Source organism: Sorex araneus, chromosome 1, assembly GCF_027595985.1.
Source record: "Sorex araneus isolate mSorAra2 chromosome 1, mSorAra2.pri, whole genome shotgun sequence".
NCBI lineage: Eukaryota > Metazoa > Chordata > Mammalia > Eulipotyphla > Soricidae > Sorex > Sorex araneus.
Window position 1 is genome coordinate 214,534,245 of NC_073302.1, and position 25,902 is coordinate 214,560,146.

A 25,902-nucleotide genomic window follows, 5' to 3' on the forward strand; every position below is an offset into this window, starting at 1 on the left:
ATACAAGCTTATCCATAATATCTAAAAGGCAGCAGCATAGTTCTATGTGTTTAAAGTTGGAAAAAATTATCTTTACTGTACTACACTACCAAAATAACAAATATTGGTCTCATGTCCCATTTTTCTATTATTTAGAAGTGTTTCAGACAAGACAAATATGTTCAAATGAATGTTTTATTGTTGGAAAGCAAGAGCAACATAGATTAACGTTACATTTGCAAGTGTTTTAAGAGTTACTCAGCATGTGGATACCTATTTGCTTCTCTTTAAACAAATTTCTTCTCTCATAGGAGGAAGTTATAATTGTTTACTGTACTTCAAGTTTTTATAACCTTAATTTAAAAAAAGACCCTTTATTTTACTAAAATATAGGGTATGGGTATAGTAAGAAAAAAATAGATGATAGAAAGAATTTTGGATATATATAATGTGATAAATTTATATGGAATGTGATTTGATAATTAAAAACAATAAAGTACTCACGTCAAATATTTGAATGAACTTTAAAAATATGCTTAGTATAAAGTTACCAGTCATAAAAGATCTCAAAAGTTTATAGCTTAATTTCTGGAAAATATCACAAATGGGAAAACATAAAGAGTATTTAATGATTGCCAGAGGTTTATAGAGAGAAGGGAATGAAGAATTACTTTAAGTTATATGGGGTATATTGCAGGAAGGAAGGGGTAAAGAGGAGTAGTTGATTAAAATTTTCCAAAATCATATTACACTGATGGCTGTGCAACTTTGTTAATTTTTAAAATATTAAAACTCATATATTAAATGTGCAAATTTCCTGGTAAATGAATTCTATCTTTATGGCACTGTTTAAAAATGGGAGAAAATCTCATTATTAACCCATATGGGGACAGATGGTACAATAAGGTGCAAAAAAAGCCCTAGTAAAACATTTATCAGAATATATCTAAGAATTTATGCTATATTTCAATACATAAGTACTGATACTTAAATTGTTTCAAGTTTTAACTCTCCCATATTTGTATCCCTTGGGAATTTTCTCCTTACTAGTTGCAAGAAAGCATTTCCCTGGCATGATCAGAAAGTTAAATTATTGAGTTTTGGTACTGGGCATTTGTTCCCTGCATCTCCCACCAATTTCCTGATGGGAAAAATGAAAGAAACTTGAGAAAAATATGTGAAATCCTTCTGGTGTAAGACCTGCCTGAAAGGGGAATGCCCAGAGGTTCTGCACCCAGAACAATACGGAAAGGATGGCTAGGATCTGTATGCCCAAAGTCCCTTCATGCAAGTGAGGACTAGAGAATGATGATGTACGCTTACTGCTAATGCAGAAGTTCAGGAAAATCTAAATGCAGAACATTTGTGGGATCGAGGAGGGCACAGACGTATGTGCTCACAACTAAAGAAAGAAAAGACCCTGTCCAGTGAATGCTGACATGCATCCACATCTTGTTCCCTCCCTGGCTGATTGTGGGGGAAACATTTGAAGTCCATCACACCCGTACTTGTCAGCCAGCATCTTCCCTAAATTATAGGGTGTCTGCTCTGAATAGTTACTGTGCCAACAAAATGTTATCAAATGTTTTTTATAACTATCTAGCCGCAGAGGTAGACACTGACTTGGGTCTTTTAATCCACGTCTCTTAAGGTTTTAGCTGACTAAGTGGTCATATGCTAAGCTTGGGTTAATTAAGACTAGAAATTGATTTTCTGATCACCTATGTTTTCTTGTTTGGTTGGTATTAGTATTAGTTTATTGTTGGAGACCTCCAAAGTATTGCTCTAGAATCCAGGGTGCACTCCCGGCAAGGCAGTTATTGGTCAATTGGAACTGTGGTCCAGTGCAAGAGGCCTGCAGTGCCGAGGATTGCCTGGGTCACTGGACCAGTGGTCAGGAGCCTCAAAGATCACACCATGTGTTCTTGGGCATCAGTGCTGCACCCCACTGCACTTAAACCCTGAACCCCGGTCAGCTATATGCAAGAGAAATATCTTAACCCCAGTCCTATCTCTCGGCTTCTGCTTCTTTAGTTATAAAAATGATTTTTCCCCCCATTCAATATATTTTTTGCACATCTAAATAATTAGTTGTTGTTCTTTAACAACATTTTACTGATTTTATTTTAAAATATTTGTTTTGGTCATTTTTACTCTTCATCCATCATCAGAATTGTTAACTTACCTTAAAGAAAATACCAATATTAATATTATTCAAAACAAATACCACTTGGATACAGAACAATCTTTCCAATTATAGCAAAGACAGAAAAATAGCTAATATTTCTACTTATATATTTAACTGGTCAACACATGTATCTATGTTTAATTAGTCTGTTTTAGATAAATGGTTCCCTCAGTAACTAGGGAACTCTGGTCAAGCATAGAGACAAAACTCTGCAAACATTTTCAAATCAGACTTTTTCAAATCAAAATTTATCAATCCAGAAGTTCACAGTGACTATGTATTCTAATCATGGTGTTTGTGGCATGTTGTTTTATGTCATTTATAGGCAGCCATCTATATAATTTCACAGTTCTGTAATTTTTTGAATACTGTGGGGCAGGTGAATCCGGAAGTAGAAAACCTTGAAAACTGATTTCCTAGTAAGAATAATTGTGTGCTCAGTCTATGAAGAAAAATTGTGTGAAATCTTTGATTTAAAGGCAAAATATGTTGCATCTACAAAATTTTAGATGGAAACAGCAAATTTTATGTACTGACTTTTCTTAAATTCATTTGTGATATAACATGATAAGATCAATATAGCACAGAATTTATTATAATGTTGTGAAAGTTCTGCAATAACAAAATTCTAACAATATAAATATGTTGTTGAATAACAGGGGAGTTTCCCTGTGAAATGCTGAAAACTAATATTCTTTAGTGAATATACCAAAAAAACACATTAAAAATTAAGTGAAATTTAGATATCCATTATTCTGAAAGGGCAAAATGATCACATGTCCATATTTGTTTACAGTAGCAAGTTAAAGGACTTCTACAGTGTTAAGGAATTAAATTTTATAAACAGCAATGAATGCATGCAAAACTAAAATCTGTTGAAGAGAAATGATTTACTAGTAAACTGATTGCATCTTGGGATGAGTTCTCTAAAGTAGGAAAGAGGAGAAACTTAATAATTATATTCTTTTCATTGAATGGGAAAATTGATTCTTAGCCTGATATTATACATGAACATGTTTACTTCTCCACACTATTTGAAATAATTCTTCAAGTGTCTAAATGGCTAACCATCTTGAGGCCCTATGAAGCAAAGAGAATAGAAAATCAAGAAAATCACTATTTTTCTATGTGCTGCTTTCAAAGTCAGTATTCTTAGTCTAGTGTTCTATGTGAGAAGAATTAAACTAAGTAGTGGAAATGTTCATTTGTGGAATGAATGCTTGGTACCTAACACCTGTAGCAGGAAAGTTTTCCTGAAAGGCACTTATTTTCTGAGGTATTCAAAATTGAATTATTTCTTGGATTTTCTGTTGAATGCTTAATGATGTTTCCGATCTAACACTCAGCACCAGCTGATTCATGCCCCTCTTTAGGAATCTGATGCTAGCATCTTAAAACTAGATTCTTTTCCTTTTTTTAAGTTAGGAAGGTAGTCATACAGCTATTTCTACTGCTTCCCTATCGCACTGCAGTACTCAATTCAGAAAGTCTTGTGGAGAACACTTTATTAAAAACAATGTTTTGGATGTAATGATGTCTTGGTCAAAAAAGGAAATAAATTTGATCTTATCTGAGGGCAATAACTGAAAACTGGAATGTGGTGATATCGACTATATTGTCTGTCCTACTACAAAGATCAGCAAACATACTATATGAAGGAACAAGTAATATTTTGCAGTGAGCTATTATATAAAGTTCTGGTACAAAAGCTGAATATGATCTCACAGATCAAAGGAAAAGCTTGTGAGACCCCTGGGTACAGTTTGTCTATCTTTTCATTCTCTTTGAGTCTCTCTTCATTTTATTCTGAGGTCCCTCTTTTTAGCTCCAGAAAGGCTGGAAATGTTGAGCCTGTTTTTATACTAAAGGACTCTCTGTTAGGAGTTGATGTAAAGGGATAGGAAGAAGGTGGGTAGAAACATAATTATCACTACAAAGGCCTATGTATTGCTGGGTCTTTCCATGGAACAGTGAGGAACAGATGGGAAGTGACATTTTTCTTTATTTTGCTCCATGAGGTGCCAATAAGTCTCTGAGAGTTGGTCCCTGCTGTTTGAAGCTCACTTGATTGGAAGTGCAGGTGATCAAACTGAGACCACCACAGTTTGCATAAGTGGATTAAGATCAGCTTTTTAAAAAGCATCAGATTTTCACTCAAGAAGTACCTAAGTTTTGGTTTAGTAATCTAAGATCACAAGTTATAGAATTCTTTTTTTTTTAAATCTTCTGTCCCTCAACATGACTTGTGAATGAGAGAATAAAAAAAACTTTAAAATGATGTAAACTAAAAGGAGAGCGATAAAACAGATGAATTTTTGTGACAGCTCTAGTAAAATCTCCTTGGCTAAGGGGATGATGTATTGTAAACAAATGCTCTTCTAGGCACTTTAGGGACAAAGCTGAAGGCCGAGCAAGGAGTCTTCCCAGAAATGATTCAATCCATCATTTATCCACAACTGATCTAGCATTTGGGGTTGGGGATGAAGGCTTTTTACCTTTCATGGGTGAAGACATTTCTTCCCGGAGGACGTTTTATTCTTTATAGTCAGTGTATAAAATTTACATTTGACTTTCACTCAGAAGTGCTTCTGAAATGACATATTTTGCTAAATGAAGCACTAAAGGATGTTGTGTTCTACAGCCTACTTTAAAGGCAATGCTTGTTTCTCTCTCTCCCTTCCCCCACATCTTCCATCATCCTTCCCTGAAAGCAGGAAATAAACCTTTTTAAAACTATGGGATTTTTTTTGGGGGGGGGGGGTGTGAAGTGATAGCACAGTGGGTAGGGCATTTGCCTTACACGTGACTGACCCAGGTTCCATTCCCAGCATCCCATATGGTCCCCTGAGCACCACCAGGGGTAATTCCTAAGTGCATGAGCCAGGAGTGACCCCTGTGCATTGCCGGGTGTGACCCAAAAAGAAGAAAAAATATGGGATTGTCTGCCTGTAGAATTCGTGGGGTCACTTACACACTCATGGTAAAAGTTCTGCTAATTGTTGCATTGGTCTACTCAGGTTCAGATTCAGGCAACACAACTAACTTTAACTTGAAGTTTTTTTTGTTTTGTTTTGTTTTGTTTTTTAAGAATTTTATTTTATTGAATCACCATGTGAAAAACTACAATGCTTTCAGGCTTAAGTCTCAGTTACACAATGCTGAAATAACCATCCCTTCACCAGTGCCCATATCCCACCACCAAAAAAAACAAAAGAAAACAAACAAACAAAAAAAACACAGTACACCTCCCATCCCGCCCCCACCCCCGCAACCCCCGCCCCCCGCCATGTAACTGATAAATTTCACTTTACTTTCTATTTACTTTGGTTACATTCAATATTTCAACACAAACCTCACTATTGTTGTTAGGAGTACCCCACTAGTCAGACCTGTTGTGAAGAGGTATGAAGTCGCACGGCCGCAGTAGCAGCCGCGCGGTTTTGGATTTCTGTACTTTAGCAACTAAGTCCAGGGAGATTTCTTCCAATTATTGGATTATTGCAAGCTTGTAAACCCCATCTGTGGTCATCATAATATGGTAGTCACCACGCCCTTCACCCCCAGCAAGGAAGAGGAGAGAGAGAGAGAGACAGAGACAGAGACAGAGACAGAGACAGAGACAGAGACAGAGAGAGGAGAGAGAGAGAAAGAGAGAGAGAGAGAGAGAGAGAGAGAGAGAGAGAGAGAGAGAGAGAGAGAAAAGAGAGGGATACCTTTCCCCTCCTGGGCGGGTCTGAGGATGTAAATCTACTTGCTGCAGTGCTGGGGCTTCCCCAAAGAGCTTGGGGCCCCGAACGCTGTACACAGCAGTAATCAGCAAACTGGGTGATATCAGGGTTTGTCAAACTTAAGTCACAGCCCATAGGGAATGTGTATCTTTGACTACTGAATCATCTTCTCCAGCGACAGCTATAAGTTTTATTATTTATCTTCTACTGATTTTTGTGTTTTTTTGCAATGCTTCTTTCGATGTAGATTAGATTTTTTAATTCTTTTTTTTTTCTTCTAAGAACTGGAGGGATAGTAGAGTGATTACAGCACTTGTCTTGGCAGCAGCAAGCCCTGGTTTAATACCTGACACCCTTACTGTGCCTCAAGCACATGGGGAGTGATCCATGAGCACAGAGCAAGGAGTAAGCCCTAGTACCTATGGGTTAACCTAAGGTATAATGCTTTTCTTCTCTGTTGTATTGCTATGAACTTCTCTCTTAAAACCTCTTTGTTTCATCCCATAGGATATGATAGTTTTTGTTTAAACTTTTTTCTGTTTTATTTTTGTTGTTGTTGTTGATGTTTAGCTTCAGATCATAGTGATCAAATAAGATGCTCAGTATGATTTCAGTCTTTTTATACTCATGGAAGATCTTTTTTATGTTCCAGAATAGTCTTGAGAATATTGTTCATGCACTTGAGAAGAATGCATATGTACTTATTTTTTGATAGAGATTGTGATTTCTGTATATGTCTGTTAAATGTATCAGGTAACTTACTGAAGATCAATGTTTCTTAGCATCTAGCCATAATAATAATAACCTAAATCTCTTACAAATAGAGTTATCAAAAGAATTGATATTTGAACTTTGTGTTTTGGGGAGGAAGCATGAAAGATAATCTATCAGATAGCTTATCTTTAATTGTGAGTCGTGTGTTGAGATTCCCTAACACCATTTGTTATTTACAAATGCATTACTTCTAATAATAGTTTTAATTCCCTTGAGAGAAATTGGTCTGTTGAGTTGTTCTAGCTCTCTTTTTGGTTGCTTTGAATGATTGGATTCCAAAATTTTATCCATTTCTTCTAGTGTCTTCAATTTTAGGTCATTATGATTTTTATAGTAATCTCATAATTATTTGAATTTTTCTGGTATCCATTGTGATTTTTCCCTTTCATTTCTGATTCATTTTACTAACATTTTCTCCTTTTATTTTTTTGTGAGACTAGCTAATGGTCTCTCAATCATGTTTATTCATTTGAAGAACCAATGCTTGAATTTATGATGTTTTGATTTTTTCAGTTTCCATTTCATAAATTCTGTTAAATTGTATTATTCTCTTTATTCTGCTTATATTAGGTTTCCTTCATCTGTATTTTTATAGACAATTAAGCAATGTTATTAGTTTATTTGTTTGAGCCCTTTGTTGCTTCAGGATGATTGCTTGCATTGCTATGATATTTCCTCTTAGAAGCATTTTCTGTTTACCATATGTTCTGGCAATTTTTGTCTTCATTCTTATTTGTTTCCAGAAATATTTTATTTCTTCGAGATTTCCTCTTTCCTCTTTGCCCATTTGAACTTGAGTAGCAAATTGTTTAATTTCCAAGTCTGTGAATTTTTGTGCAAGAATAGATGACTGAATAGAAGCGAATATAATATATATATATATATATATCACTGTCACTGTTATTCTGTTGCTCATCGATTTGCTCGAACAGTCACCAGTAACGTCTCCATCGTGAGACTTGTTACTCTTTTCGGCATATCTAATATGCCACGGGTAGTTTGCCAGGCTCTGCCATGTGGGCGGGATACTCTCCGTAGCTTGCCGGGCTCTTCGAGAGGGGCAGAGGAATCAAAACCAGGTGACCATGTGCAAGGCAAATGCCCTGCCACTGTGCTCTCACTCCAGCCCATGATATATATATACACATATATATGTATGTGTGTATATATATACACACATACATATATACTACCTGGAATATATATGCCCATGGTATATATACATATATACATGTATACATATATACACATATATACACAGATACATATATACATATTATATACATATATACTACTTGGAATATATATATACATATATATTACTTGGAATACTACTTGGGTATAAGACAGAACAAAATCATGCAATTTACTGCTACATGAACAAATATCAAGAGAATCATGTTGGGTAATTAGATAGAGACAGAATTAGCATGAAATCTAATTAATGCATGGGGTCCAAAGAAAATATAAGGGAATAATAAATGGCCAAAGGCAATAGAATCAGACATTGGTCTGCAGATCTGAACTTATCAAAGGAGGAAGAGTTGGGTGAGACAGACTGGTGCTGGATGGTACTGGGATATTGCATGCATGAAAACTTATTAACAGTAGTGTAAATCATAGTGCCTAAGTTTAAAAAAATAAGAAGGGAGAAGCAAATAAAAGAAGAGGAAAATGAAAGAAAGGCAAAATCTAATAAAAATTTTAGCACAGTTTTGTAATAAAAGTATCCTTGAAATAGAAATGAAGAACCAAGGAATACATTCTCATGTGTATGTGAGGATTTCTTTTAATTACAACATCAATTTATGTTAATTTGCAACAAATTAATATTTGGAGTTAAGAGAATAAACAGAGAATGCATCCTCAGGAAACACTTGAAAGATCTAGACAGCCACATCCCAAAACTTGAAATTGGAGAAATTTTTCAAAAATTGCGTAAACTAAAAAGTAACCTAAAATGTAAAACCATAAAGAGAAACTATCATAAAAACTAAAAGACATCTTGGGGCCCGAGTGGTAGTGCAGATAGGATGTTTGCCTTGCATGTGGCTGGCCTAGGTGAGATTTTAAGTGACCTGGTTCTCCATACCTCAGCTCCTGCTGTATCAATAGGATAGGGGCCTTCAAAGTAGAAGTTATGTATAAACAGTTTTATGGAGACTAGCTAAAATACTAATTTTAAGGCACAGTCTGATAAAAGTTTTATGAGATTTGTTAGTGACTGAGAAATGATAAAAAACTGGTATCCTGACATTAGCAATTACGTATCCACCAAACAGCATATGAATAGGCAGCCACATGCAAATCTATACTATAAATTGATGGCTCATTTAAAATAAATGATTGACATTCTATGGGAGTCTTTCATTGGTACATTTCATTATAAAATACATGTGAAGGGAAATAAAGGTATATATGTGATTCCTCCATTGTATTACTTATGTCTATACTTTCTTTTTAAGGATATAGAGGTATAGATTCAATATTTTATTTCAATAAGTACTATAGAAATTCTGAGGTCTAAATAACAAACATTCTGCCCTATTATTTTTCTTTTATTATTCCTTCTGCTGATTCTGTGTTTCTACTGAATTGTCTAAAAATTGACAAAAAGGATTTTTTTGTGACATGTATTGTTTCTAAACCCTTTACTTAGTAAATAAAATAGTAATGCTAATGGTGAAGCGGAAGTAATAAGAATCTTCATTTTCTTTTAAAGGTCAAATCTGTCGATAAATCAATATCAGGTAAAGACATACTAAATAAATGGAACATTAAAATAATTATCACAGGCCGGAATGATAGTATAGCTGGTAGGGAGTAGGCCATGAATTTGCCGAAGGTGTCTGACCCAGTTTTGAGTCCCAGCACTCCATACGGTCACTGCCAGATCACAGCCAAGAGTGATCCCAGAATGCAGAACCAGGAGTAGACCCTGAGCACCTCTGAATAAGCAACACCCTGCCACCTACTCACCCAACACCCAAGGACTTAATTTAACTTACCCCATTGCACTTAATATTTGGACTGTTTGAAACACAAATTCAGAATCACTTCAGTAAATAAATATATAATATATATGTCCACATATATGATGTAAGATATGATACATATATGAAGAATATATAAAGAATACATCATCATGATCATCATCATCCCATTGATAGTTGAATTTCTCGAATGGGCCCAATAACGTCTCCATCCATCCTAACCCTGAGATTTTAGAAGCCTCTCTTTACTCCTCCTTCCCAGTGGTGCTGCATTAGAGGCTCTTCAGGGTCAGGGAAATGAGACCCATCATTGTTACTGGTTTTGGCATATAAATATGCCATGGGGAGTTTGCGAGGTTCTCCTATGGGAGCAGGAAACTCTTGCCAGGTTCTCCCAGAGGGAGAAAATGGTTATAAGATGTCTTCCGGGAGCTTTGTCTATAAAGAATACATCACTGTCACTGTATCACTGTCATCACGTTGCTTATCGATTTGTTCGAGTGGGCACCAGTAATATCTCTCATTGTGAGACTTATTGTTACTGTTTTTGGCATATCCAATATGCACTGGTAGCTTGCCAGGCTCTGCTGTGAGGGCGCAATACTCTCGGTAGCTTGCCAGGCTCTCCGAGAGGGGTGGAGGAATCGAACATGGGTTGGCCACGTGAAAGGTGAATACCCAACCACTGTGCTATCGCTCCACCCAAAGAATACATATCATATATAAATAATATATATGAATAATATATATGTATCATATATTCCTCCTTAAGCACAAAGGCTCACTCATTGATAATTTAATGCCAATGAGGTCTTAGAAAATTTACTTACATATTTCAGATTTTGAGATATGTATTATTAGCATTCTTATATCTGTATGAAACCATTTTTGAAGTAATAAAAATATAGATAGTTTAAGGCTTTTTATATTTGTGAAATATTTTTATATCACAAAAGATATTTAATAAAGGGGAATATAAGATGGAATGTCTAGTTTTTCAGCTTCTGAATATTTCCTTTATCGAAGAGAAAAATTTCACCCTTTTAAGTAGTTATTTCCATTATGTAATTATGCGGTATTGTTGTTCAGTCTGGGTGGAAATGAGGGTGCTGTTCACTCCCCTCCTACCCGTACACTGCGCCCCAGAACACTGCCCGGGGAGCTTTTCCACAATTCCCAGAGCACATTAGATCCCAGCATGAAACAAATGCACTAAAGTGTAGCTCTAATCAGAAGAATTACACATAGGTCGATTAATTCTTTGGGGAAATTTGTTTTAAAACTTAAATACAAATAAAATCAAAGAATGCATATTGTAGCTTAGTTTTATTCATTAAGAGAATACATTTATTTTAATTAAATAACTGCATCTCTACTGGAGTCTTTCACTAGTAATTTTTCATAATAAAACATACATGAAATAAATGCAAGATTTATCTTCAGAGACAAACTATGCATCAATAGCAATGAGGTAATGATTCAAACTCTGAGTGTTTAAACTATTAACACCTGAAAATGAATCTAAAGAAATAGTAGGAGGATGTCAATACGGGAAACTACCAAGTTTCAAACCTTTTCTTTATTCTTACCTTGAATGCTTTAATGGATCTTCGACATTCAATATCAAAAACTATAGTATACTTGAAAACATAATGTAGCATGTCTGGGATGGTTAAGTCATCAAATATGGGGGAAATGAAGGTTATTTAGAATCCTTTTAGTCTTCTCAAGTAGAATATACCAGTGTGAGGCAGATCAAAAGGTGATTGCTTAGCCTTGAAAATATCACTTAAAAATGCATTCAGGCACCTAAATGCAAACTTGGCACACATTTCCATGGCCTTGATCACTTTACCAGTAGCACTGCAGGAGCTTTCCTTACCTCTACTCTTTACAGGCATGAAAATGAAACGTACAAGAGCTCTCTTTAGGAAAAACATTCAGAGATCGCTAGGAATGCAGATTCTATTGAATGCCAACAAAATAGACATAGAATAGCACTGCTCCATTTCATATTCATATTAGGTATGATAGGCATAATTTTTGCCTGTTTAGCTTCATATTTTAATTTTTAAAGTTAATAATCACTTCCATAACTATTTCATTTACAATGGTCATTAAAATTATAATATTTATTAGAATAAAACTACTGCTATCCTTCCTAGAAAAAAGGATATCTGGGCCACTCTTAGTAATGTTACGATTTAATGATAAAATCATATTTTAATAGCTAAAATTTGTTGTAAATATAATGTTCAGCTAAGTATACCACTGAACTAATCATTTTTTAAAACAATGCTGTGCAGCACTAAGAAATCCCAAATGAAAACTCGGAATATGTCCCACCCACATATCTAATTTCCTTTAAAACTTTTTATCTAGCTGTTGTTTATAAAAATGCATACACAGAAAAGAGCAATATGAAGAGCATCATTTAATGATTCCTGGTATTTAATATGGTATTTTGTATATATTTAATTCTCATTTCATTGTTGACATATGGTAAATATAAGGCCACACATTCTTTTAAAAATCCAAATTATGAACTATTAGAAGATATATGAAATTGCTCACAAATTTTTCCCAACTTAGAATCAACACAAAGGAACTTACCTTTAATGCTCAACAGTTGAAAGGTTTTTGTAAAATGATTTCAAAAAGCTCTAATCCTGGGTTTGTTACAAACAACAAATATACTAGCTTCATTTTCCTTTGGGGAGTTATAAATGCTTGCCTGTCGCATGAATCTTACAGTGGCAGTTGTGCTATACTGTAGAGTATTGGGAAGAGAAAAGGCAAGCTTCTTAAAGAATCACCTACTTCTTACCACTTCTGAAAAACAATCCAATAAATAGTATCCAATAACTTAAATTTAGGGTAGAATTTGATCTACTGTTTATCTATAAAATGGTGGTGATGTAATAACTAGCTATCAAGTCAGTACTTAGAATTCCTTAATTACTAGTTGGAAGACACACCCTTATTATATGCTTTTAAAGAATATAACATGATGCAAAAATGTAGGTCTTTTCAAAAAATTAATAAAGTGACTCAGGTTGTTTCTTTTTAAAATATTTACAAATTATAATGCACCTGCCCCTCCAAAAACCAAACAAACGAAAAAACAAAAAACACCCACTTTGTTTTGTGTTTGCCCATGAGGGTAGATTAAAAGTTTCTAGTCTTTCTCCTAGGAATAAGATACTGATATAAATACACATTCATCTAGTTAAAACCGATGGTCTACCACAGAAGTGGACAACCTTTTTTATTCACAGACATGATACACTTAGTTTTATGAGTTTTGGCCAGGGGTGGTCATGTCTCTGACACTTTTAGGCTGAGAAGGGTTTTGCTGTGAACCTAGGGTGGAAAAAGGAAATTACAAAGGGTGTTTCTAATGAATTGATCTAGAGAACTTCTACCCTCTATCATTTCCAAATGGTCACTATTCACATATCTATGCATCGGCCAGTGACTTGACTTTCTCCACAGGTTTTCTAACTTACATCTGTAACTCTTGAGGAAAATCAAAGAGAGCATGTTAACTATAAGACGAAGAGAACCAAGAGAACTGATTCTAGGGGAAGAGGGCACAGCAGTCAGGGCATATGCCTTGCATGTACTTCACCAAGATTGTTTCATGGGACCCTGTTTGTTCTCTCCATCACTGCCAGGAGTAAACCCTGAGAACATGCCCCCAAAAGCCAAAAGCCCTAAAAAAAGAAGAAAGTTGACTCTTATTGTATGCTAAATGTTATACATACAATAATTTTAGCATGAAGACCATATTACTAATATAAAATATTATAAATTGATATATATTTAATATATAGTGGAAATATATGAATTAATGTACAATCTAAATATCCTCTTTGTGTAAGTGTAGGAAGAAAAATTTGTAAATTGAACCATATACCTATAGTTGTACAGTATAAGAAAAGTTTCTTATTTTTATTTTTATAAGCTAAATTTATTGATAAAATTTACTGAATTTGATTAAATAAACCAGAAATACTAAGGTAATTAAATATAGAATTTTGAAAATCAAAATATATATTTTAAACATTTTTATACATATATTTTCCTATCTTGTTTTAAATATGTTATACCTTTGATACAGTTAATGCTGTAAAGCTAATAAATTTTTATGACCAAAAAATTTTTATCCAAGCATGTTCACATACTATTTAAATAAAATATTAATTTTTCAATATATAGGACTGTAACTTTTATCACGCCCTATACAAAGCAAATGCATAATATATGTGAATATAATATATACCTTAATATGATCACTATAAATTTTAAATATCTAGCTTTCTTTATATTCAAGTGTTCTTCCTATCACAGCATATATAATTATTTCTATTTTGAGAGCTAAATTAACGAATGAACTTAGATATACATGTTATTTGTGTAAGTTTTATTTTTAACTTATGTTTTTCACATATTCATATTACAACTTCCTTATTAATCTTATGCATGTATATCTATAATTATACACATACAGCCTTATACAAAATTTAAAATAACTCACAAATATGATTATACTAATCAAATTAGAGTTGAATTAAGTAGAATATTTTATAATGAATATTGACTTCATAATAGGTGTCATTGTGTTCTATTTCTCTATTTTTTCTATCATGCTGAGAATGAATCCTCTCATCCTTCACCTCTTATTCTAGAAATATTAGAACTATCTGTGTTAAAGTAAATATGCTCATACTTATTGCACCAAACAACATAAGTGATAACTTGTGACAAGTAATACATTCATTAGTTTATCTCTGCAGAGAAGACTGATGCTTTCAACTATTTCTACTATGCAACCCTTTGTTTTCCAAAATTCCTGACATATAAACAGTACCCTATAAAATTTTATTGACTGTATAAATGAATGGAATGAAAAGTGATCTATATGGTTTGTAGATTTTTCCTCTTTGAACATTCTCTGATTTTCTGTTTGCTACCAAGAGGCCACTGACTGCTGAATGTCAAGTCAGCTATTATCATCATCCCTGTTTGCATCCTTTCTTCTTTTGAGATAACATCCCCCAGCTCCTTTCAGAAAAGATTTTCTAACTCATTGCCTTACTTAGAGTAAATATACAATAAAATTTGTTCATCTAAATTGAAATAAGGGGAAAAAAATCTTCTGTGAAAAGCTGACAGTGCAGTTCCTTCACATAGATCACGCATCCCTCATTGACCATATGCTCAATGTTCACGAACATATGCTGTGTTTGTTTGGGTTGTTTGTTCTCTATTGCACAATTGTGAGTTTTGCACAAACCCCATATGATCGGTGACTAAAGCAATGTGATTTCTATTTCTCTACTTTTTTCTTAGCTCTCCTTTTAAATGAGTACTCATTACTCCAGTTGCAGAATTAAACATCACGTAGGCCATTAAGGTACCCCTGCCTTCTGGCCCCCAGAAGAGACAAGTTGGAAATGCAAAAATATACAGTTGCAGGTCAAGTTAACTGTACTTTATTTGGCAAATTGGATTGTATAATAGTCTCAGATATAAAGGGATAGGATAGTTAGAGATAAGGCATTTTAACTAAATGTTCATAAAGAAGGAACTTGGTCAAAATTATTGATTAGATTTATTGCTGTTCTGAGAAAAATCCATTACTTTTTAAATGCATAAAGAGTTGAGTTCAGTCTGAAAATGTTTTCCTCTAGAAAATGTGAAGATATTGTTAAAAGACATACTTCAAAACACCAATCTTTACCTATGACATTATCAGGATTTTCCAATCATGACTGAAAGAACACTATCATTCTGAGTAAGCCAGTGAGGTGAGGTTACCAATTGCATAACTCACAACAGCACTTTTTGGATCAACAATTCATTGTGTAAAACCACTATCAAAAACTACGTATTTCTGGTCTCCTTCTGTGAGATTATAGATAAATTTCTGGCAGCCTTTGTGGTGTGTGTGTGTGTGTGTGTGTGTGTGTGTGTCTGTGTGTCTGTGTGTCTGTGTCTGTTTTAGTATCACATGGCTCCTGAACAAAAACACATAGATTATAACATGAAAGGCTATAAGAGTTAGAGAGAAATGAGCAGCTGCTCATATCAAAAAACAAAAATTACAACAAAAAACAAAATGTTTTATATTTTAAGATTACCCCCCCAAAAAAGTGTTTTAAAGTGTTTTTAAAAAATCAGATGAAAAAAAGAAGCATAGTCATCATCACCAACAGCCTCTCACTGAAAAGGACTTGCTAGCTTAGCTAAGTTAGCTAGCAAGGGTGGTTTTCCCAGCTGTCTTGGAAAATTCAGTGTTAGAAATTGTATATAGGCACATTTTATTTATATCTCTGTGATGGCAGAAAACCTTCTTATATTCTGAATAAGGCGATTAATGTTATTTCTTACCCATGAGAAGAACTTTAAGATTTACTAAACTCTTCCTTTGCTGTGGTCCATTCTTGCAAACTCTCTTAAACAAATGCTGCATTCCATTTGTTGTTTTGCATTGCTTTTCACTTTAGTTCTTGGAACCCAGTCAGTGGTCCTTAGGGTTTACTTCTAACTCTGTTTTGGGGACATTTTTGGTGAGCCATTGTGGGTCATATGTGATACCGGTGATGGTATCAAGCTCAAGCAAGAGTAACGCCTTATCATCTGTGTCATCTCCCTGAGCCTGAAGTGATGTTTCTGAATATCTGAAAAAAGCAATCTTGCTAAGATCAAATGGAGATAATCTCTCTAGGAACATTATATTTGTACTGATGTTATCAATGCTTGTTAATTCTTTCAACTTCTACTATTGTTAAGAAAGTAGAAAATCAGAGGCAGAGAGCTAGTGCTCGGGTCAATGCCCATTCCTTACTCCAGTCTGATGCCAGTTTGATTTCCAGCCTCGCTTATGGTAGCTACAGAATGAGGGATAAATCCAGAGCACTATAAGGTGTGACTCCCAAACAAAGCAAAACGAAGTAAAAATGCAAAACATCATTCTGTCTCCTAGGATGAATTAAGAAGAGTGGTAGAGCCACTTAATTATTACTTGGAATAGTGGGTTAGGTGTAGCCCCTTTCAGTTCCAAATTCATTAATTCTGTATGCATTAAATGGACAACAGTGGGAGGGTTGCCATCATGAAAATCGAGAATTCAGATAATCAATGATTTTTTCATTGTTTCTTAGTGAATCGGCTAACAAACATCTACCAACGTATCACTGGTTGAATTACATAATAGTTTTATAGTCTTGACATACAATAATGTTTGGGAAGAATTGGTTTTCTGTGGAATGGAATCTCAGAAAGAAATGAAGGGACTCATTTTCTAATTACGAAAGGTTAAAGATAAACTCGAGAATTAGGGATGCACAGAAGAGCACTGTAAGCTTCTCTAAGGGGAGGAAAGGGAGCAAATCACTGATAAAGCCTAAAATATTTAGGACTAATATCCAACAGCAAATTCAAATAATGAATGATTTTTAAATTATTTTCTTAGCGAATTGGTTAACTAACAGATACCAGCTGATTGCTGGTTGAGTAATATAATATAATGGTTTCATAGTCTTGGCATAAAATAATGTTTGAGAAGAACTGGTTTTCCATGTAATGGAATCCCAGAGAGAAATGGAGGAACAAATTTAAATTTAAAAATAAAACATATATTTCTTAATTACGATTTGGATTGCATATAAATAAACCCATTGTAATTTTAGGACATTATAACTGGGGAAAATGTGTTTAATACTCCTAATATATTCTTGGCATAACCTAGCCATAGAATAATAACCTAGCCTATGTTAAATGAGTTTTGAACACCGACATTATTTTACAATTGGACAAAATTATATATTACAAGGACATTTTACAATGGCTCAAAGTGCTGAATAGATCAAAATTTATTGAATTACTGAAAAAATACTGAAAGTGTAGAGCAGAATGATTATTTACCCTCACAGTCACACAGCTGATTGTGGGCAGTAGCTCACTGCCCACTGCCCCAGCAGTGTTTGAAGATACAGAAATGCATATGGATAGCCTTGGAAAATATTAAAATAAAAAATAGAAATTCAAAGTGTGATTTGACAGACTGCATCAAGCTTTTGTGTTACCATAAAGTTGAATTTATGATTGAGCGATTGGAAGTCAAGAGTCCTCTGTATTATACTATTATGCTGCTAACAAAAATTTGAAGGCCATATTTTCTCACCTTTGAAAAGTGAATTTTTAGTTCTATGGTTTGATGCTAGCTTTAAATGACAACTTAGAATATTACATGTTATCTGACTAAATTGTTTCAGTTTAATTATTTTTGGTAGCATTTATACAATTTAAAGACCTTTTCCTTTCTCACATTCATTTGTTCTTTCAATAATATTCAAATTTCCCACTATTAGGAAAAGGGAGTAAATTTCTAGATGTGTATTCCTTATTTGAAGAAGCATCAGAAATGACAGTGATTTGGGGAAAGAAAATATAATTAATCCTCTATATCTTTGGTCCTGACATCCAGAAATTTTCAAATCACTGATCAAAGATGCAGTTAATCCTGAAACTCTTAAATCTGCAGTGAACTACAACAGACATTTTTTACTTGTCATTATTCTTTATGCAGTACAGTATAGCAACTAATTACATAGAATAACATATTGTATGTTATATTGCAAAGAATCTAGAGGAGAGTTATAGCATATAAGTGTATACATATGGTTTATTCACAAAAGCACATTTTTATACTAAGAACTTGAGGATCCATCAATTTGGGTATCTGTGAGTGTACTGGGACCATCCTAAATGATGAACTGCACAGAGAATAACAGAATGAGAATTTAGTTTAAGATGATCAAAAAATGTCTCAAACAGTGTAAGTTAGAGATACAAGTGGTTGCAGTATAGCAAGTATCTGGGTTTAACCATATGGGTTTAAATACCAACGTCTTTACATACTATTTAGTTATATTATTTTTCAAGTTATTTTAAAATCTCTGAGGTTCAATTTCCTCACCTGTATAATGGAAATCATATTTATTCACTTAACAATTCTAGTATTAAAAAGGATGGTATACAAAAAACACCTCGTAATATAATGTGTGATAAGTGTTTTAAGGTATTTTAACATGTCTTATTAAGCTTATCTGTATAAATATATTATGTAATAATTGTGTTCAATTTTTATACTTCGTGACAGAAAACCACCATACTTTTAGTCTACATAAAGTGAAATAATTTGAATATAGTTCATATAAAACAGTAGCAAAATCAAATGGGCTCTAATTCAGGGAATAACACACCAAAAAAGCTTTTCCAGCTACTATGAGTTATTTAGAATCAGAAGTATTCTTAGAAATTATGTTATCCAATCATCTTGTTTAAATCTAGCATGCTAAAAAATTAATCCATATCAGCACTTATATAGGTTAAGTGATTTGGCTGAAAACATGTTACATAACCTCACTGAACTTCAGTTTCCTCTTTTCTCAAGTGGGAATAATTCTTACATTATAGATTTCTCTTGAACTAAATAAAATAATGCAGATGGTGTGGTTGGTACTTAATGCCTTGGATTCCAGAACAAACTTTAGGTGATTTTTTTCCCCATACCTTCCTACGCACTATATATCCAACCTTAGAGATTCTGCACATTATGACAATCATGCTTAATAGTTAATTTCTAAATCATTAAACAGTGAAAGCATTTCTTTCACGCATGATGTGATTGTGATTCTAAATATAGTATCTGTCTGTGTATTGTTTTTTCTATAATACAAAAGGGGGCAAAAAGAAAGAACAACAACAACAAAAATGTCTGTCATCTCCAGTCTCAAAGACTGCTAGAGCAGATTGCTAGCGCAAGGAAGAAAGACGCTCCAAGTGTGTAGGAGGGAAAATAATGTGTGTCTGCATTTTCTGCCCCATTACACTTTGTAATTCATGGTCATACCATAAATTTGTTTTGAGACGTATCATACACATCATGGTGGAAAACGCACTTAGCTCTTTGGTGTTCTCAGATAGGAAACAACTGTGACTAACCACCAAGTCCTGAATAAATACAGCTACTTTCTGCTTTGCCTAGGAAGCTCTAGCCCCATCTGTTCAGCTGCTCCCCGCCTATCTCTGAGCTTCATCCTGTGAAGCGAAAAGAGCAGATATGCTGTGTCTAAAATCTGAAGGATCAACTATGCATAGGAGAATACTGAGAGCAAAGATGTTGGAAGCATATCAGATGCTTGCGTTATTCTTTGAAATATCTGAGAATCTTGGATAAGCAAGTCTAGATCATAAATTCCTTTCCGAAGAGTTAGAATTTTAAAATACCTTTAATCTCATGTACGGGAAATGTTTAGATGTCAATCAAAGTATGCAATCTAATCAACTATTCTTATTTATACTGTGAGAATTCATTTTTTCCATAAATTCCCTATAGAACCCATCAGCAATATCTGACTAAGAAGAACAAACAACTCACACTAGAACTAGATTAAAAATAATTACTCTGTAGCACTGTAGCATTATCGTCCTGTTGTTCATCAGTTTGCTCGAGCGGGCACCAGTAACGTCTCCATTGTGAGATTTGTTGTTACTGTTTTTGGCATATCAAATACACCATGTGTAGCTTGCCAGGCTCTGTTGTGTGGGTAGGATATTCTTGGTAGCTTGCTGGGTTCTCTGAGAGGGACAGAAGAATTGAAACAGGGTCGGCCACGTGATGCGAGTGTTGTTGGAGGGAAAGTCTTAAACTGTAGATGGCCCTTTCTTATACTTATCATAAACCTTGATTTAACTGATTTATCTGTAGCTTCTTTTCTGAAAGGCCCACCCTTCTCTAGGTGGCCTCTCATCCTTTCCATCTCTAAAGAGCTCAGGATTAACATCTCAAAGGGAAGTGTCCTCATGCCTTTCTTTGGGTTTCTTCTGAGCAGGGTACTTTCTTGTTAAATCTTATTACTTCACAAAAACTCTAGTTTTTGTGAAACCAGGACCTCTACCTAACTGTCTGTGCCATTGAGATGGCAGAGAGATTTCTCCTTCTTAAATCTTTAAAGCTACAAAGTTGCTCTGCTTAACTTCATGTTGATAAAGGATACAGACCCGGTCTATCTAAGTGAGTGAAATCATTTGACCCCTGACAGCGATTTATCAGATTTCCCATATAAGCCATCTCTCTTTCAGCTAGATTCATTTCTAAGTAGTTAACAAATTAGAAAATATGGCCATGGGTATGATATTAGTAGGGTGGGTTAAATTATCTTTCACTGGGAGATTTGATTTACTTTTATGTTTGTTTGGTTTTTTTTTGGGGGGGGCTACATCCTCCATGCTCCAGCCTAATGCTGACTCTGTGCTCATGGATGACTCCTGGAGAATGTTGGGGGCCACTCGAGGTGCCAGGGATTGAACCCTGGTCTGTACTTGCAAGGCAAACACCTCACCTGCTGTGCTATCTCTCAGGCCCCTGAAGAGCTAGTTAGGGATGTTACTGAGCCTTCTTAGGCTACATCAAGGCAAGGTTGCAGTGAGAACCAGATCTCTCTCCTGGATATTTGGAAATATGTTTCTGGAAATATCCATGCAAACCTCGTGACAAGCAGGTCTCTGTGCTGGCCCACAGCTCTTAGACTCTTCAAGATTTTCACAAATGCAAATACTGAGTAAAAAGAAGCTTAGTTTCAGAGAAAAGAAAAAGCTTTTCGGAAAGTAGAGAAAAGAATTCCACAGCAAGGAAGACACTTTGTATGTTATATATGGCTCATTTTGTATGTTTTGTTTTGTTTTTGTAATTGGAAACCTGGGTCTTTATGTTACCTATCAAGTTACAAAAATGTTGCAGAGGATGGAAGGGACTACAGAGTGCTGTGATTGGTTTCAGTCTTTTGGGATTTCTACTGACCATTTACCTCAGGTATTGCCCATTGTCTCTTACTCTCTGGTGAGCATAAACTACATAGTAGAATGTATGGTCTTGGGAAATTGCTCACTTCCCTTTTTCAGGAAGAGCCCATGATTTTGCAGGAATGTTTGAAGTGTGTAATGAATGAAGACAGATAAGGTGGAGCTGCCTCCAGGTGCTGGCAAGGGGAAACTGAGGCTTCCCCCTTCAATATATTAGATATATACTTTATAAGAGCTTTGAAAATTAATTACCAAATGATAGTGATGGTGTGTATTAATGTCACAAACTTCTAAGTAATGTACCCCTTACTTGAGGCTGTTGTTTGTGGCTTAGTACAGTGATAATTTAGGGTGGGAGACTGGAGGAAAGAGTGCTTTCACCCTGTTGGTCACACCTCGGTCATTGCACTCAGGGAGATAACTAGTTTTGATCAGGACAGATAATATGTGCCATTAGCACATACACTGGTGTGGAGTTCACAGACCACCAGCCCCATGAGGCAGCCATCAAGCCATGCCAGGAGAACATTTGTTCTTTGGGGGCAGGAGATGACTCCTGCCACCCAGTTTCTCCAGAAGCGAAGAACTCTTGCTGGACACGAAGTGGCTTTTGCAGGAAAGGAGTCAATCTAATTTTGGCACGGACATCCGTCATCTTCCTCTCAGATAAGAATTTCGAAAAGAGGCAAAATCGTGCATCATGATATTTTTATGGAAATAAATTTACTTAGAAAGACATGAGGTGAGGCGTAAGGAAAGGAATGTGTGTGCAAAACAGAGTGGACCAGTGAAGGAACAAGCAAAGGGACGCAGATACAGGCAAACAAGTTACTTGTCCACTGGAAAAGGATCCCAGGTTTATAGAGCAAGCCCAGAATGACTTACAGGGGTATCTTTGTATAAGACTTCTCCAAATGCGTCCCCACTCCCGCCCCTTCTTGTTCTGTGCATACACAGAAGTTAATCTGGATGTTATCCCAGGGAAAGCCTAACACTTTTGATGGTCTGCTCATAATCTCATTCCTTGCCCTATTTATGTTCTTTTTTTTTTCTTAATCTCAGAAATTCTTCTATGTTTTCCCTTTTCCCCAGCCAGAGAAGATTTATCCTACTCTGGGTGGGGCCTTGCATTTCTGTATTGAGAGAAGACTCAGTTCCTCCTTTCCAAAGACTCAGGATTTGCATTTCAAAGAAATGTGGGTTTACTGCCATCCTTCAGAGCTAGGCAATCTCTCAAGTTTTATTATTTCCTAAAAGTACACCCCCTGCCCCCCAAGAACCCCCAACCCCACAACAAGGCAGCTTGTAACAAAGAAACAAAAGAATCATATTATCACTGGATTCCACATTTCATACTCGTGGGTCCTTGTAATCATTCTAGAGAAAAAATATGACTATCTTTTTGAACAGTAAGATTTTCCACATTATCTTTTATCCTTATGAGCAAACATTCTCATTAGGCTTTAAAAGTATAACTTTAATTATTACATCTGTCAAAATGTGGCAAAATTTCTATAATTTAGGGTTGAAGAAAGAGTTCAGAAGTTAAAGTGCTGACTCAGGGTGCAAACATCAGTCCTGGAAATATTTGGGTGACCATGTATGATGCTGGGGATCAAACACCCATGTGTGATCTCTTGGGGCCTCTACAGCCTTTGAGTTAAACACTATGGCTGATAATCTGAATACACCATGGACAGTTCTCAGTCTAAAAACAATAGCAAGAGACATAAAGAGACATAATATTGTGTTCCCACCATCTTGAACTGTGTTTACTCATTCCTTACCTATCCAAATAGTCACCTTGTCATATAATTCTTTTCTACTTGGAACTGATAAATTTTTGTCCTCATTCATATTCCTAGAAGCCATAAAATTCCTTTGACTTTTCATCTAACAAACTTGACTTACTTTTGCTACTGCAGCATCTGACTTTGTGATTTGTTTTCTATTGATAGAGCAAGTAAATATAGAGCATTATGTTCAATAATGTATTTCCCAGAATTTTGTGTTTTATGTGCATGTTAGAAGAAAAATAAACAAAAGAAACTATGATGTACATAAATAAATGTCTACATAAAATTGTACCAAACAGCAATTTAAAAGTAAGTATCAAATTATGCTATTAACAGTGTCATAACATGAAAGATAGTTAAACCCATAGGATAAAAAAAAACAACCTACACTCAAGTCACTGTATTTTGTTTTTATTGTTGTTGTTATTTTCTGTGTGTGGGTGGCGCAGGCATACTCCAGCATGTTCAGGGCTTACTTCTGTCTCTGTGCTCAGGTATCAGACTTGGCTGAGTACCGGGAATCATATGAGATGCTGGGATAAAGGCCGGGTTGGAATCTTGCAAGGCAAACACGCTATGTGCTAAACTATCACTCCAACCTCTGTATTTTAAATTAAGTGAAAAGTTAATTAAGGTAAATGTTGATATTTACACCATCTAGTTAGCATTTATATTTCAGTCACTTCTCATAAGAGCCTTTATAGCAGAAGATGCCTTTTAGCAAAGGAAGAGTGAAGGTAATATGTGGAGACAAGAGACTGGGCTCTGTTCATTCAAGTTTGAAAGGGCAGCCCTGACAGGTAGAAATAACTAAGACTGTCTTGAACTTTTACACTGGAAAATATATAAGGAATAGAAAGGTGAATGAAAGTGTCCAGAGAGACAAGGAACCCACTCAGGCAGCAGATTAAAAACAAACTAACAAAAAAACCCATTGAGTTATATTTAGCCTTTTCTCTTTAATCCCTAAAACTCTAAGTGCACTATGCTGCAGTATTAATTTGGCAGTATATAATACAAACCTTATTTATGCTATAATTTTTTTAGAATAGTAAGCACTCAAAAGCATGATTTTTAATGCTTTTTATTTTATAAGGTAGTTCACAATATTTGATTACATTTAATATTCAAACACCAATCCCACCACCATTACACCTTTCCACCACCATACTTGAGATGTTTCCATCCCAAACCCCAAACCCTGTCCCAAAGAACAACTGAAATAATATATTTTTGTATTGCCTGTATGGAAAACTGCTGAAAATGCTGCAAAAAAGTATCCCTAGAGGAAACAGTGTGAAGATTGTTCTATTCATTAAGCCAATTTTTTGGATATCACTAACCTGTTGTTAAAAGTTGAGTGATGTGAGCATTTAAGTTATGATTCTTAAACTTTAACACTACCTTAATCAAATGGAGATACTATTCAAATAATAATGATGAGGAGCTGGAGTAATAGCACAGCAGGTAGGGCATTTGCCTTGCATGCCGCTGACCTGGGTTTGATTCCCAGCATCTCATATGGTTCCCCAAGCACTGCCAGGAGTAACTCCTGAGTGCAGAGCCAGGAGTAACCCCTGTGCATCACCAACTGTGACCCAAAAAACAAACATACAAAAAATATTTAAAATACTAATGTTGAACCCCAACCCCATAGTCATTAATACACTGGGCCAGGGCTAACTTCTGAAAGGTTTATTTTTACCAATTCAGGTGATACTGATGTCATGGCTAGTGGAACACAGGAAATAACTTGTTCAGAGAACACTATATATTTATTAGCTTTTCTAACTCTTGCATGAATATACAAACATATATCCTCAGCTATACATATTAAAATATATATATTTATTTCCCTTAGTGACATAAAAATAATATAAGGAATTTTTTTTAGAAATCGAGGAGGGGTAGGAAAAAGTGAGAACACAAAATTCCCTAGAGAGAAAAAGTGCAAGAGAACACATCTCAAGTTAAGAGCAGTAGGTAAACCTCCAGGTTGATTCAATACTTCTTCTATATGTTCTTTTTATTGAAGAAGTATCAACAAAATAGGATTATTTTCATAGTTCAGTGACCATAATTTGTGAGTAGTTTAAGCAACTACTTACATGCCAAGTGAATTCTCCATAACTCTGGACACTATGAAAAACAAAGCCCAGGTCTTGAGTATTGGTAGATTTACCCTCTAGAGAAAGGTCACTTCCTAGTCTGTTGAAGGCAGCTTATTTTTATGTTATTATATGATGTAGAAATACAATTTTTTTCATTTTTGTTTGTTTTTTAAGGGTTACTAACTCCTACATGAAAACTGCAGCCTCATGAATTATTTCTCAATTTACTCACACATTGTCCACACCTCAATATCATCACATATGGGTTCAGAGTTTAACATATTGTTTCAGAGAACATACAAAACTTAGATCATAGCAAAAGAGTAAAAATTAATTCATTAAATATATATATCGACACTAGGTAACTTTCTTCCAAAAGTTCTTATTTTTAAATCACTTCTGATATAATTACCAATATATTATTTTTTTTTACTTTATCACTTATGAGAAAATGAGATT

The 25,902-nt window shown here is 34.9% G+C and overlaps 1 protein-coding gene across 1 annotated transcript in view; it reads left to right on the forward strand.

Moving 5' to 3' along the window:
- The window catches only part of LRP1B (LDL receptor related protein 1B), a 1,943,003-nt gene that overhangs the window by 347,243 nt on the left and 1,569,858 nt on the right, over window positions 1-25,902 (forward strand). The window lies entirely within an intron of this gene.